The sequence below is a fragment of the Triticum dicoccoides genome, chromosome 3A (assembly GCF_002162155.2).
Source record: "Triticum dicoccoides isolate Atlit2015 ecotype Zavitan chromosome 3A, WEW_v2.0, whole genome shotgun sequence".
Lineage (NCBI taxonomy): Eukaryota > Viridiplantae > Streptophyta > Magnoliopsida > Poales > Poaceae > Triticum > Triticum dicoccoides.
Window position 1 is genome coordinate 685502139 of NC_041384.1, and position 348 is coordinate 685502486.

A 348-nucleotide genomic window follows, 5' to 3' on the forward strand; every position below is an offset into this window, starting at 1 on the left:
ACGGAAGGCCAACCCCAATGCCAACGGTCGACGACCCCTTCTACAACCAGTACATGGAGGACGTGATCTTCGAGGGTGGGCATGGCCTTGCCTACGACCCCGAGGAGACCCAAATTCAGGATGGTCGTGCCCAGTAGGTGCCCGATGAAGAGGCCGATGACCGTGCTGACTACGACCATGGTGACTCGTGGCATGAAGACGATGACATCTATGTCGAAGGTGATGGTGATGAAGAAGAAGGCGATGACGTTGATATTAGTGGCGAGCCATTGTTCATCGACGAGATCACCCAAGCGGAAGCACAAAAGAAGAGGAAGAGCATTCGCACGGGTTCATACACACAAGATG